Source organism: Camarhynchus parvulus, chromosome 5 (assembly GCF_901933205.1).
Source record: "Camarhynchus parvulus chromosome 5, STF_HiC, whole genome shotgun sequence".
NCBI lineage: Eukaryota > Metazoa > Chordata > Aves > Passeriformes > Thraupidae > Camarhynchus > Camarhynchus parvulus.
Genome location: NC_044575.1, coordinates 22,806,244 through 22,820,842, shown reverse-complemented (window position 1 = coordinate 22,820,842; position 14,599 = coordinate 22,806,244). Strand labels below are relative to the sequence as shown.

The 14,599-nt window shown below is 45.6% G+C and overlaps 1 protein-coding gene across 5 annotated transcripts in view; it reads left to right on the top strand.

The window, feature by feature from the left end:
- The first annotated feature begins 31 nt into the window (after window positions 1-31).
- The window catches only part of NR1H3 (nuclear receptor subfamily 1 group H member 3), a 30,783-nt gene continuing 16,215 nt past the window's right edge, over window positions 32-14,599 (top strand). The window contains exons 1-2 of one of the 5 annotated variants that reach the window (XM_030948701.1): window positions 32-200; window positions 904-990. The gene's annotated coding sequence lies outside the window, so the exon portion shown is untranslated. Of the gene's footprint in view, window positions 201-391; window positions 991-1,312; window positions 1,397-14,599 lie in introns of those variants that run through there. The other 4 variants (XM_030948704.1, XM_030948706.1, XM_030948705.1 and 1 more) reach the window with 4 other exon arrangements.

Genomic DNA, 14,599 nt, shown 5'->3' with positions numbered 1-14,599 from the left:
CGAGGAGGAGGATCCCGGCGGCGGGACAGCCCCGCTCAGCCCCCTGAGCGTCGGGCTTGCTGGGCTGGCGGTGTTGAGTTCTGCTGTCAGCCCTGCGGAGGCTTCGCCCCGGGCTGCAGCCGCGGAGGCGCTCGGTAGGAGCGGCGGGAATGAGGGCGCAGCGTTGTCACCCCTGCCGCAGCTTCGCTGTAGGACACGAGGTTGGGTAAACTCGTGGGCAGAAGTAGGGAAGGCGGCCTGGCGCGCACTGCCCGGCAGCCGTGGGTCGCTAATCGTCGCATCCCTCCGGTCAGCCTGAGGATGCCCGTGTGGAATGGAAAGCTGCCGCTGCTTCTGGCTCTTGGCAAAGAGGCTGCCCAGCGTTGGCGGCTTTTGCCAAGTTTTGGTTGTTCTTTACGAAACTTGGTCGAATTAGACGAATGTGAGATGAAACCCGGCTTCTGCTGCCGCCCGTGCATCCACCGGATCGTTGGCCGAGGATCTCGTAGAGGCCGTGTAGAGGGAAAAATCATAGGCAGTTAAACGAATTTAGTGCTACTTAGTGTTTGCCTGCACGCAGAAGTGTATAGAGGGCGGTGAATGAGGTTCTCAGCTTTCTTATTTAAGGAAAGAAGGAAACATGGCTCTCGCGTTTGCAAAGAAGTCTTGGAGTCATGAAGCACAGCGGCCCATAACCCAGCTCATTGGTACCTGTTTATTTGCTTAAAGCTTTCTGTAGTTTGCAGCGTTAGAAAGTTGTGTGTAAGGTCTCAGTAAGGGTGCCAATTGTTTGTGAAGCAGGGGGGTTATTTCAGAGCAGGGTTGGTGCAATACACGAGGCTCAGCTAGATGGAATAACGTGTTTAATTTGCTCATGCTCGAATGCTTAGTAAATTTAAACTGAATTCTATTTCCTATCTCTAGGACAGCACGAAGCCGCGTTCATTTTTTTACTCTGTTTGCCGATACCGCACCACTGAGGAAGTTCTTGGCGAATGCTGGAAGGAAAAGGTTCTCTGCGGAGGGGGAACGCGCGCTATTCCTGCGGCACCTACTTTGAGATAGTTCTGTTGTTGCAGCTGGTTTTGCTCCGCTGCTGCGGGCTGAGCTGAGGGTGGGCGGGCGGGCGCGGCGCGGGAGGGGCTCTGGGTCCCCGTGCTGTCCCACCGCCCGGGAATCACCCGCGCCCGGAGCCTTCGCGTCCCGCGGGACCCGCGGGGGCGGAGCGGGGCGGGCGGCGCCTGCACGTGACCCGGGCCCGCGTGACATCACGGCAGCTCCGCCGCGGCGCCGGGAAGAGCGCCGGCAGGAGCGCCGGGAGCAGCGCCGGGCCGGGCCGCCCCTCCCGCCCGCGGCTCGGGCACCTGCGCCACGGGGGGCGGCGGCCGCGCTTCGCCGGGAGCCGCGGCCCGTGCCGGTAACTTTCCGCTCTGGCTCTGGGGGCGGCGGCGTCTCCTTCTCGCCGCCCGTGGGGCCGTGACTCACGGCGGGGGACGTGGACGCGCTGTCCCGCCCCGCGGCCTGCGCCGGCCCGAGCACCGTAGCGTTCCCTGCGACCCGGAGCCGGCGGCGCAGCGCCGCCCGCCCGCGTCGTACTGCGGGCCGGGCCGGGCCCGGCGGCGCTGGAAGGTGCTGGAAGGAAGGGGGACGGCGGTGGCCCATCCCGCTGAGGCACCCGTGGTCTGGCGGGGTGCGGGCCGGGCTAGCGACCTCACCCCAGAGGGGCCCGGCGGACGGGAGGGAAGGGGTCACTCTCTCGGCCCGGAACCACAGCCCAGCGCTGGCCGTAGTGCGCAGTGTCTGCCGGCGGGGACTGAGTGGTCGCGCTCTCGGAGAGAGTCCCTTTGCTAAGGGGGTCAGAGGCGTCGGGGGAGCGGTGTCAGTTTCTCGTGGCTGCTGTCGTGCGTCTGAAGAGCCCGGGTTTCTGTCTGCTGTCTCCGGACGTGCTGTCAGGAGATGTTTACTTGCTTTGTGGTAACTTGTTAGCTTTCCTCTCTGCTCAGCTTGAAGTTCTCTGTGTCGTTCACCTGTTGCGTCCTGTCAACCCAGGTCGTGAGTTTTCTAGGACAGAAACTTGTCTGTATGGCTGTTAGTTTGCATGGTGCTGTTAAAAGGTAACTTCGCCTACATTGGTGGTTACTCTTCATTGTGCTGTTTCGCTGACGCTAATGCTGCTAAGTCCACAGATCTGTCAAGACAGGATTTCGTAATGGGGTGGAAGCAAACCTTGGATCACTGGTGAAAGAGAAATGCTCTGTCTCCTGAAAATTCCTTATCTTCTTTTCTTTTTCCTAAAGGTACAGCTGGGCTCTTCCCTGCAAGGCTTTTTTTGAGGGAGTCTCCAACACTGAGTCACGTTTCTGACTAACAGTTTGGATCACTGTGTGTCAGACAGTTTCTGGCTATGACTGCAGGTTATGTTTGTCTGTAGGGAAGAGTCCTCTCAGATCTGCTTAGTGTTCCAAGGTACATGGAGTTGATCTGCTGTTCCTGGCTGTCAGAGAGAGGGCTATACCTGAGCACAGACAAAAGAAAACAGAAAACCTGTTTTTTATTTCCTTTACTGAGTGATGGGCTTGATTTTTTAATTGAGTCTGAATCAAGACATAACCCCCTTGCTGAAATAGAAAAATATTCCTCATATTTTAATTATAGAAACAAAAACTGTTTGAAAAGTTCAGCCAGTTGTTGCTGAGCTCTACCCTTCTGTCATTTGGGTTGTGGAAAGAGGGCATTGGATGTGGTACACATTGTGCAAGGACCAGGTGGAGATTGGCCTTGGTACACTTCTTTGTCACTGCACCTGTGGCATATTCACCAGAAGATACCACTGCTGCAAGGCTTGTAAGGGCAGGCAGGCTGTGTGGCTTCCTGCTATGACCCCTTCTTGGAATCTAGCACTTGCAGTGATGCTTCTTTCTCATGCATGAATATGTCCATGCATTCTTTTTCATACAGGAAGACCAGCATTTGCAGGAGAAAAACCAGGGTGAAAATATTTAACAACTTTCTCCCAGACTCCCAGAATAAAAGGTGGGGGAAATAAACCTAAACCAGCCTGAGGGAGGATAGAAAATGGGTCATTTTGGAGCTGCATGAGAGTTCCGTAGCTGCCAGAGGAAAGTTGCAGCTACTCGTATTGTGGAGGGATGCAGGGAGAAGTACCACAGCAGGATCTATGTCTATATAAATTGCCTAATCTAAAAAAATAGGGACAGGAAACTTTATCACAGAATTAGTGTGTCCTGGCAGTGTGCCTGGGGTTGCTCTCGCTTACTGTTTCCAGTTACTGCTGCTGCAGCTCCCTGTGCCTTGTCAGCATGTTGTCCTTACCAGCTGGCTGTGCAGGGAGGCAGGGGAGGCTATGCAGGACAGGCGTGCAGCCCTACAAATACAGAGCAGGAGTTTGCTGCCTTGTCCCTGTCTTACACCTGCAGGAAGAGTCGTGTTTCCACTGTGGTAAAGTGCATTTGATTGCTATGACTCTCTTTTCCTTTGTCTTGGATTACTCCTCGCAACTCGGCATGCTTGTTCTGAGGCAAACAGAAGGAATGTTGCTGTTTGAATGTTAGCTCAAGTGGTGATGGTCTCACATCTTGGAAGTATGTCTCTTGTAATTAGTTCTGGACTGTGATTGTATGGCTGTCAAGACTGACAGTTTTCAAAATTTCAAGTTTTGAATTTAAAAATCTTTAACTCTTGCTGTTTTTCAGAAGTTGTGATTTCATCTGTCTAAGGAAGAATATAGAATATAATGTGCTTTGTCTTGGATGCATTGAAAGATGATCCTGCTTTCTGCTCTGGAAGCAGCTGCTGTGAAAGTCTCATTGTTGCAGATGTGTGGGTCTTTGCATGTTGAATAGGAAGGCTTATCAGATTGTTTGTCATTCTCCCTCTTTTCCCTCCCCCACCAAGTAATGAGACTCACACACCTGACAGCCTTGGAGAAAAGTCGGTCTTCAGAGCTGTCATAGGTGTTCCTGCCCATTGCTGTGGGGGTTGAACCTACCTGATTTTTTCGGTCCATTTGAAACCATTTTATGATTCTATACAAAGATACCTTGTTTCATTGGGGAAGAATGTTCTGCTGATCTTCTGTAGGATGTGTTGACTTGTTTTCCTTACAGCATAATAACTCAGGAAGGCAGAGTCACATCCACAGCCTGTGGAAACTGTCTCGGTGTGAAGGAACTTAATCTTAGAAGGGAATTCAGGGGAATGCTTCCTTCTGATACTTTCAGGTCTGCATTAAGGCTTATGAACAGGTTGAACTTGGTTATTAGATCATACTTCTGCCAGTATACAAGTACTGTCTGACTTAACATTTTCATTGTAGTTTTTTCAGGTTTGAAAGTTGTGTTTAATATTATTAAATGAAAAGAGGCTGTCCATGTTCAGTCAGACCTTAAAGATATATCAGTTAGAAATGGAACAATGGCTTCCTTTAGCATTCCTGTGTCAGTTTTGTTCTGTGACTTCCTGTGACCAAATACTTTTTTCCCCATATTTGGAACATAGACAAATTTCTTTCTTGTGTTCCCACTGAAAGGGAGACACCCCTAAAGCTAGTGTAACTTGTACTTTTATATGTGAGATCTCAAAACCAGATTTCCTGTAAAGCAGAATTACTTGCTTAATGGAGTGTCAAAAAGAAAATCTTACAGTGATTTACATAATTTTGATGTAATATTATAAATCACTTTGAAGTATGCACTATCAAACTCTTAACAATCTTATTTGGGGAGGACAAAAGTTAACTAAGGTAGTGCACAGAGGAGAGCAGAGCGTTGCAGAGCTTCCCAGTAGGTTTAAGGAGGGGAAAAAATGAATGTTTATTTAGTGGGAAGTCGGTGAAGAAATGAAGAGAAAGTGTTAGAGAATGCCAAATCTAATGCCTGTTTTGAGCAGACCGAAACTAGTGCCTATAAGGATTAAATAGGAGCACTATCTTGTGGGATGTGAGAATTGAAGCAATTTAAAGGCCATGTTGCAGAGTCAGGTTATATTGTGTACTCATAGAAACCTCTCTGAGATGTAAATAAGGTGTTAGGTGAGTATCAGACTGATTGCTAAAGCACATGACTGACAAGAGAGTAGGTGTCTCCTGGCATATAAGGCTTTCTAGTTTGTTTTAAGATTTAAAAAATATTGGCAAATATGCTCACAAAATTTCTTGAAACCAATAGTGCATAGAAGCCTGTCCTCTCTCCCTCCAGGGATTGGGGTAGTGTTGACCCACTGGTCCTCCTGCAGCTATGAGGCAAACAAGGTCGATTGGTTTAAATCAAGGCTTCCCACTTGCTGATAGAAATCATTATTAAAGTTAGTGATTTAAATAATTCATTTAAAGTTTGTTTTGCATTTGGTAATTTCTTAAAAGGCAGCTTTATTCTAATCAGTTAGGCTCATCTATTACTGCTTCTTGCCAAACGGGATGATACAGTGTATCTGCATACGTCTATTTATGCTATTGTATCACAGTGAATGTTTACATTACAAAATGGCCAGTTGTAATTACTGGGTGAATTTCTTTCCTCATGACTTTTACAAAACTGCATTTGAATAAAAAGGTCAATCAAATATGCACTTTTTTTATACTTATACTATAATCACACACATCATGCACTGGATACATGAGAGAAAATATCCTTGCTAGAGTGTGTTATTAAATAATAGGGATTCTATCCGGGTAGTGTTATCTGTATTTAGCAGAATGAACTGGTTAGTTTTGGTAATTGTCTCTTTCCAGATCTTAGGATGAGCATAACTCCTTGTTACTTGTCTTGTTTCCATTTGGAGATTGTAAGAGAGAGGTACCTTCCACCAATTTTATACTGCCTGCACCATCTTTGAGTGAACTGAACTAATTTAATAAGTGAATTGAAGAAACTAATCTCACTGCCTTTTTAAGAAAGAATTGTTTTGTACTGACTCTGTGGACTTTGTGACTTTCTGGAGTTGAGAGTTAGACTTTTTAGACATTCTCCAGTAGCCATGTCCTGCTTGAGTAGGGCCTGCACGTGTTTGTTTAAATGGTTGTTTTAGATTTCATCATAATTTGCCATTGACTTGGAAAATAAATTAACAAGTGCAATCTTGAAAATGGTGTGTAAAACCAATTCAAAGGAAAATGTTTGGAATTTAAGTATTCTCATCTAGAGCTCTTATGAAATGAGGGTGAACAGGTAAGCTTCTGTAACAGCTCTGTAGTATATCTTGGTTGCCACAGACATACATGCAGAAATGTGCCAGCCCCCAAAGGACTCCACATGCCTTGCCAGAGATTTTTGCTGGAGGATTTCACAGCCAGAGATGCCCATGTAGTGGCTTTTTGCACGTCTGCCAGCAGAAGCTCACATGCAGCTTTGTGTGGGCACATGAACTTGCACTGGAGCAGCCTTTGGGACTTGCTGTGGTGGTGCATGCCTTGACATGCAGGCGTGCATGCACACTCAGAGTCCTGTAGGCAGCCCTCAGCAGCGTGCATTGGCTTGCTTGAGAAGTGCCACCGAGGCAGGGCAGCTCAGCTCAGCCAGCTGCAGGCTTCAAGAGTAGAAGGAGAAGCTGTCACCTGGCCCTCAAAAACAACTTTGTGATTCCAGTCTTGTGGTTGACTGCTTCCCACCTTTGGCCGTTGTGTGCAGGAAAGGAATAATATGTTGATTTCTGTGAAAGGGCTAGGAAGAGGTTTAAAAGATGGCTTTTGTGTTTGCAGCTGGTGAGATGGACATTCTCAGGCATCTGCATGTCTGGACAGGAACCCAGGTAAGGATATGATAAGTAAGAACGTGATTTAAGGTCCATATAGCATGAGGACAGGCAAGGTTGCACTAACGCGCCTTCAAGGAAGGTGTCAGAACCCCTTCCTTAGCAAAGAAAGAGGGAACTTCTGTTGTGAGGAGTGTTTTAAAATGAAAAATAAAAATTTAAGATACAGAATAACTATCGATCATACAAGGTAGCCTCTGTTATCAGTATGTGTCTGAAAAGCAGGGGCATAACTTTTCGGCCTGTATGAGACTGAAGAAAAATTTTTCCTTGGTCTGCAGAAAGCTCCCAAGCTGCTGTTTGTTCCCTTTAGAAATTTAACAAGATTGGAGAAAGGAGAAACCTTTGCCTGAAGAAAACGTTAATTTTCTCCCTATCGGTTGTACTTTGAGGGCATTTTCTAAAGAGCTGCTTTTAAGCAGCAGACTAGGGATGAGGGTTGAAGAAAAAAACAAGAAGAGACTGCAGATTTTTTTCTCCCTTGTTTCAGTATCATCACTGCTACTCCCTGATACTTGCTCTGGGTGGTGCCTTCAGCAGTGTCCCAGAATCAGTGGACCATCCACACCCTTCTTCCTTGACACAAGGATCAAAATAAGAAATGGAGCCACTTGTTGGCTTAGTCCCATTGCCTACTCCCACACGCTTGTACATGTGCTGCAATTTGCAGCCTTGATCATGGATTTGCACTTATTTCTGAGAAGTCAAGGTTATAGGAGTGCTCTGATAGGATGATGCGTGCTGGCTTTCTGCAGACTCTGCTGGGGCATCAGTCTTTGCAGGATTGCTGGCTTCTCATTTGTCCTTGGGTCATGTGTGATGGCTCCCTTCTTGTGGCAGGGTTGTGCCAAAGTTGGGAATAGACTGCAGTCCTTGCAGCAGGATGCTTGTGACAAACTCAGATGGTCTGATGGTTACCTTCTTTTTCGTTTTTCTGTTAAAATCTTCATGCAGACTTTCAGTCTGTTCTGAGCTGTTACTGGGGCAATAGGAAAACATTGGTCTGTTAGCACCTCTGGTTCTGTGTATCTTGGTAGGGCACTTTGTGATGGATGAGGGTGAGGCCTCCTGAGCACTTGGAGACAACCTGTGAGGAGAGTGGGTGGCTCTGCTTTCCCATCTGGTGGGTGTGCCAGCAGCGCAGCCATTTCACTGGCTGGGGTTTCAGCCATGGATTCTGTCCGGCTCTGGACTGTTTTTGAGCTGAGTATTTGTGGTGATGTCAGGCAGTGTGAGAAGAGAACATGACTTGGCAGGACAAAGTCTGCAGAAGGTTCAGCTCCACATTTGGCCAAGAGCCTCGAAGGCAATGAGATTGACACACACATTCTGCTACACAGCCTGCTACACGCCCTCTCACATGCTCCCTTCCTGTCACACAGATCTCTTTATCTCACTTTCAGACCTTTAACCCTTCCCTCCTAGCTTCTGCTTGGTGGGTTTATAAAATTCAGAGAAGTCCTCCTTTTATTGATACTGTACCTTGTAAGGGTTCAGTTGCAATGACCCCCAAAGCAGAAATAGCCAATACAGGCCAGAATCCAGAAGAGTAGTCAAAAGCAGGGCAAGTTTACTTTGCAGCAAAGCTCTTAATAGTCCTTTATTCTGACCTGCCCCCCTCTGCCAGTCTTCACTATGTTTCTTGGCAGCTCTTCTGATCTCCTTCATTGCTGTGCTGCAGTTTTCTGGCTGATCTGTGTTTGGATATGTATATCTGTAACCCTGCCTCTCTCCTCCTGCTCTTCTAAGAGCGGTATCAGCAAAACCCAACAAAATAAATTCCTGATGATGCTTGAGTTGGGAATAGACTATCAGTCAAGCTTACTCTGAAGCAGTTTAAAACTCTGTTACAATACCCCTCTGATATGTTCTTTGTATGGGTATTTCAGTAGTACTGTAATTTCTTCCTGACCTCTGTGCTGCATCTAGGGATGATCCTTCTATGAACGGGAATCGGTGCTTTTTCCCTACTGCCCTGAAGGGAATCTTAATGAGTTTCCTGCCTGTTTTGCAATACAGTACTGTATTTCTGGTTTGCCTGTGAGCATTAGTATTTGTTTTGATTGATGCTTTTGGATGGAATGGTGTTTGGATACAAAGTGTTATATAGAGACTTTATTAAGAGGTTCTTTCCCAGAAGCAATCTTGTATCAGTTATGGTGATGTGCAGTATGCTGATGGAAGTACTCCTGGGGTGGGAGGAATGGAGGAAGTCAGTAAAATGAGCAAACAGTTTTACTGTAAGCAGCCTTCCCCTTCTGTTCTTTCCTCTTTTGCTTCTCTTCTTCATGTCCTCTAATTTCATAGCTGGTAGAGGATGGAGAAGACCAGTTTGAACGAGAACGTAGTCTGGACAAGGGATAGGAGTTGAGAACTTTCAAGTTCTGTTTTTGTTTGTCTTTTTGGCTTTGCCATGATGTATGCTATGGCTTTATGTGTCTTTTGTCATCTTCCTGATAAAATGGTGCAGCTGCTTATTTTTTGCTTTTGTCTGTTTTAGTAGCTCAGTACAGTTAGTGGACTGTGCCATGCTCCTGCTCAGAGGAGTCAACAGCAGTTTGAACTTCTGTGTTGAAGAGATGCACTGAGACAGCCTGGGGAGCTGAGGAGATTTCCCTTGATAAAAAGTGCTTGGCTAGAATAGGCATGGATCATGAAATACTGTTCTCTTACTGCATAGTTGAGATGAAATAATTTTTTAAGGAAACAGGTAAAAAAAACCCCAGTATGTTGTGGTATTATTTATCACTACCATTTTCTATCTGCAGAAAAAAGGCCTGCAGTACTCTTTTTCTAGACATAATCTTATTGGTCCCCTTATTCCTTATGGACTAGGTTTAGCCCTTTTCCCTGGTATTTCCACTACCAGGATGTTATTTTAGGTATTCTTTTTTCCTTCTTCTTTTTTTTTTTTTTAAGTTCTGATCTCTTGCTTCAGATTGGAAATAGCGTTGGGGTGATTTCTCAAATCTGCTGTGAATCAGACTCATGTTTGCCTGAAGCTGGGCTATAATAACGTCTGTGGGACTGAAGGTCATAAAGGAGGAATGTAGGATCCATGGTAGAGTTTTTGTTCTGTAATATGATGCTCCCAGAAAAGTTCACAATTATTAAAGACAGAGGCTTCTCTAATTTTCCCCACTCCCTTCCAACTTCTATGCAAGCCCCATTTAGGAAAACCCCAGCTTTTTGGACCTAGTTGGTTATTTTCATTGCTTCTGATCTCTGTGACACTATTACTTCTTGCCTCTTTTAAACTCTGTTCTCTGGGAAGACAAAGGAAGCCCTGGGTTATAAACGTGTTGCTTTAAAGAATGCCTGACTGTTATGTTTTGCATAGCTATGTATAATTGTGCAGAGCAAGATATTGATGGCTGAATAAATATAGAGAAGGCATCCAGAAAGAAACTGAGTCTGTGGTCCTGTTTTCCATGATGTCATGCAGTGGCATTTATAAAGAAACAGAGGTGGTGGGGTCAGATTGCATTTTTGGCCTTCAAGTAGGATGTGATGAGCCATCGCTGCATGAAGGGTGTGTAAGAGCTGGTCAGCAGCAGGATTAATGAGCTACAGACACCCCAACTTTAATTTTCCAAACTGAAGGGGGATTTTGTTAGCACATTATTTTATAGTAAGAAGTTTTATTGGTTGCTTGAACACTTTTTACATTTGGGGTTTTTTTTGTTGGTTTTTTTTTTCTTGTTGTTGTCGGTGATATGTGTATCCGGTGTTGTGGTTAGAAATGTGAAGGAATGACACTATTACGCATTACAGGGACCCTAAAAAGAAAAACAGACATAGATACATATTTGCATAGATACATGTGCAAGGGGAAAGAGGACTTACTGCTAGGATAGCTACATTTGCTTGGAGAAATTGAGTGCTACTGGCAAAAGAATGTTGTTTCCAATTTAGAGTGAGTTTCCATAGGAAAAAATTGCTATTACAGTTGATGCTGACACATTCTGTGGACAAGGACCTAGGCTGGATTTCCTCCCTTCTGCTTCCCCAGAAGCAGCACAGAGCTGCCCTTTGCTAGCAGGAGGGGGCAGCTGCTCTGAGTGTTTCATCCTCCTGGGAGGAGCACAGATGGAATTTTTCCTGTAGGAAGCCCCTATCAGAGACTCAGTCATGCTTCCTGCCATCTGGAGGTCGGTGCTGATAGTGGTGTTGAGCTGTCAGTGAGCTGGAGTCGTGGCCAGGCCCAGGGGATTATTGCAGTTCAGCTACAAACAGCAAGTTCTGTTCATGTTCATCCCTGTGAGTGCTGCAGAAGTTGGTGTCCCTCTAAAGTGACTCTGCTTTGTCTCCTCCCCCTGTTGAGAAACTGGCTACACAGCTCATCTGGCCAGACAGAACTGAGGAGGGATGACTTGTCGTTTTACAGGATGGCATGGAGGGGAGGATGGAGGGATGCTGCTGCTGTCACATCTTCCTTGCTGTAAGCCTGTGCATGCCCTGGTTTTGGCCATTCCTGAGGTGGCTATACTCTAGGTTAGCCAGAAGCTTGAAAGCTGAGGTGACAGTAGAAAGCCTAGAAGGGGTTAGAGATTTTTTTAATCCAGATCAGGGTTGCGTTGTTTTCCAGAGTTCAAAGGAATTTGTGTCAATGGCCTTTTAAAGGAATTTCAGGGCAGCAAGGTGGCTACATCACTCCTGATATGACTTGTTATTCATCTCCAGTTCATTAACCAGGGAAAAGTCTTATCTTCTTACCATAATCCCTTCCTCCCTCTCCTTGTTTCCCTCCCCTCTCTCTCCCTTACCTCTTCTTCTCACTCTTCCCCTATCCACTTGCCTGCCTCCTTCTGTCTCCCGTTGTCAGAGGGAGTGATATTTCCTTGCAAACAGGAAGAGAGGCGGGAGCAGCCCTGTGTGCAGTGTGAATGAACTCCAATAACCTCGCTTCCTTTCTTCTCCACTCAGTTGCAGAACCAAGGACATCTGGCAATTGGGAGAGAGGGAGGGAGGAAAAATAAAGGCACAGTCCATTTCAGGATCTTACCCACCCGGAACGTAGTCACATGTATGCTCTCTTTTCCTCTTGCTCCTTGTGTTGACATGGCTCTCTTTAATCAGACAGAAACCAAGAGTTGAAGGGAAGGGCAAACCCAAAACCTCAGCCTTTGCCAGGCAAGGTATAATGAGAGTCAGGTGAGAGAGCAGGGAGCACCTGCTTCTGGATGAGGCATGTGAGCAGGAGAGCTGACTTGCAACACAATTGCTGTTGGGGGTGAGCTTCACAGAGCCTGTGGTTCCCTGGGTGGGACTGGAGTCAGTGCATTCTGTCATCATCTGATTTAAAATTTGGGAAGCTATATTTCTGAAATGAGGGAGTCCACAGGTTCTTCAGGAAAGAAACAAATATTGTACTCTGCAGATCGTGGACAAGGAGCAGGTTTGGTTTTTTGGACTTTTTATGTGGAGCAAAGCAGAAATACTTTGGGCTTATTCTGCCCTTTTTTATTGCATTGTGTTTGGTCATACGGTTGTGCCTTAAGATTCTAATTCACTTTGCTAACCCATTTATTCACTTATTTCAGTCCTACATTCCTTCTTGCCTTATGTAGGGTGAAACTGGCTTGGAACTCCTGTTGCTACCATTGTTTGTTTATAATAGACACTTCATCCACAGAATAGCTAAGTCATGTTAAGTTCAGATTCATAAATGTCCATAGAACTCTTTGTATTTTGGTTGTAGTTATAAGATCTAATCCTAGAAGGAAAGTTATGGAGATTTCCAGCTCCCAGAACTCAGCTTTAGAGTGTTTTTCTGTAATAGCCAGACTTTTCCCTTCTCAGTGTTCTTTTAGACATACTGTCTTTGAGAGTAGCACCTTTCTTCTCTTCCCAATACTCTTTCAACCAAGTGACATACATTTGTTTATTTTAATCTTTTCAGTTGTTAGTCACTTCTGCTGTTGTTCTCTGAACTTTGTGGTGGTTTCCATGCCTGACCTGGGTAGGAGACAGCGTGCCTTGTGTTGAGACCAAACGAAACCCAGTGAGAGCTGGATGCTGCAGTGAGCCCACTTCAAAGGGAGAGACAAATGCCTGGGCAAAGACCATGCGAGGAATCAGCAAAGTTATGGGTAATAAAGGAGTTGGTCAGCAGCAGGAGTAAAACCCAAAGTAAGGTGGGGGACAGGGGGAGGGAGGCAGGCTTTGGAACTGAGCTAGGGAGGGAGAGCTGGCAATTAAGACCCTTAATTTGAGGGCAAGAGACCGCAATGCAGCTGCGCAGCTGGGAGTGACTTGTAGGACTCATCTGCATAATTGTCAATGGCAGCAACAACTTAAAAGGCTTACAAAGCAGTGCTACAGTCTTGGACAGCTGCTCATGGTCAGCTGAAGCTTAGCTGGACAGCAAATGAAAGCAATCAGGAGGCTGTAGCTTTTCTTTATCGGCTTCAGACTGACGGTGGCTCGCAAACTCTTTCCAGCTTGTGGTTGCCTTTATGCTTCTGGGAGATCAAAATGGATAATGTGATTTCAAACTCTGCCCCTGCAGTTCTCTGAGAGAGGGATTTACAGCAGGGCCACTGAGCTAGTCTGTCCCCTGAGAGTTGCAGAACTTTTTTCCATTCTTTGTAGACATACTGTTCATAGTCATACTGTCAAAGTCATTCTTTACAGTGTCCTGTTGCACTGCTTTTTACATTTTGCATTTTTGTGATTTGTCTCTCCCACTGTCAATCTGAAGTTACTATTTTTTCATGTGAGTTTTGACAGTTTTCACACGTAGTATTACTTCATTTTCAAAGCAACAGATTAATTTTCTGTCTTGAAAGGTACAAGGTGTCTTTTTCAACTTTTTCCTAATTGAAACGTGTCATATGTATACTTTTGCCTCACTCATAGACCTCCTATCTGTTTCAGCATTTTTTGAGAAATGTGACGATGAAGAAGAATGAGTCAACATGAGCTGGGAATAATCTTTGTTTCTCTGAAACAGCTACAAGGTAGTACCAAGATCCAATGGAAGATTTGTGAAAATACTCTGGCTGCTACACCAGGCACAGTATAGGAAAAGCATTAGGCCACAAAATATGGTTATTCTCTATGAAAGGATTGGAACAGTGGTGTCTCTCAAGGGGCTTAGTTCTCTGCTGGTGCTGTAGAGTCCTGTGAAATCTCAGTCTAACAGATGTTTTCTTTTCTTGGCCATTTAGATCTGCAGCCAGCATTTGATAGCCAATGTAGCATTATCACTGTGTGAGTTGTGCATTTAGGTTTCAGCAGAGGTCATTATGCACTGCCGTGGGCCCAGCTTTCAGAGATAAATGCTAGCAGCCAAAGTGAATCTATACTGCATGTCAGAGCACGCCTAGAAGCCAAAATGCCAAATTATATCCCTGCTTTAGTTACCTCTGAAAGATAGCCCTTCCTGTTTTTCACCAACAACCTATTAAGGCCCATGGAGAGAGGTGCTGTGCTGTTGACACACAGTGAGCATGTTAGTATATGTGTGCAAACATGAGGTCTCCTCTGACGTGCTGCAGAGTGGCTGCTTGTGATTCATTACAGAACTGAAACATAGTTATATATGTTTGCCTTGGCAGAAACTGTAGGATGTTGTAATTTACAGGGCCAGAACTGTGATGAGTGAATCTTGCTTTGAAGGATCACAGAGACTTGAACAAACTTTCTAAAAAGCTACTCTTTCTTCAGAGCATCCATTATTTGGAGTTAAAGGGCTTGTACTGTTCCTCTGATTGTTCATGTGTTACACATGAACAGTAAGTTTCTTCAGAGATGTGCTTGCATCTGGTCTGGTTCCTAATCCTTAAACTCCTCACAGGAAGTACCAAACTAAGAATACCAGGGAGTACTCTTTAGCAGAAGGCTCACA